Raw genomic sequence first — 805 nt, 5'->3', positions numbered from 1 at the left:
ATATATATAAATAGCTATACCCTGCCACGCTTCGCTGTGGCAGATTGTGATTGAATGGTTAAGAAAAATAGATAAAAACAATCCTTGATGCGTATTACATATCATGCTAAAATTTCAGCTCGATCGGTGTAGAACTTTTTGAGTTTTTGAAGCGTACACAAACCAACATAACATTTATATATATATATATAGATTTATGAATGAATGAATGAATACACTTTTATTGTACACCACAGAGAAAATTTACAGAGATACAAATACAACAGCACAATAAGGTAGAACGTAGAATTTGGCGGCCTTATCGCTAAATAGCGATCTCTTCCAGGCAACCAAAGGCATACAAGAAAATGTTATAAGAAATAAGTAGGTGGAACAACAAACAAAATTAAATATTAGGATTTAAAACTAAATTAACATAAAAAAAAACATAAAACATAGTATATACTAAACATAACATATTAAAGATATGTACAAAAATATATAATATATTCCATACATATAAACATACAAATACGCTACTATAAATAATTAATTAAAAAAAAATATATATATATATTATTTATATTCTCTGATGGAACCATATTTCATCATTAAGAACATACAGAAACCGTGTACACGACTAATATTGAAGCTTCAAAATCCACTCCACTTTAGAAGCGTTTCACGAGTTAGGCGGGGAGTTTAATTATTTTACCTCAAAAAATGAGGTAAATGGGAAAATTTTGCGAGCTAGCAAAATTATGCGGGTGTGAAATGGTTTCACAGTTTCTGGATACAATGCACTGCATGCCTGAATGAGGTTTCT

The sequence above is a fragment of the Pararge aegeria genome, chromosome 20, assembly GCF_905163445.1.
Source record: "Pararge aegeria chromosome 20, ilParAegt1.1, whole genome shotgun sequence".
NCBI classification, from domain to species: domain Eukaryota; kingdom Metazoa; phylum Arthropoda; class Insecta; order Lepidoptera; family Nymphalidae; genus Pararge; species Pararge aegeria.
This window is presented reverse-complemented; position numbering follows the sequence as displayed.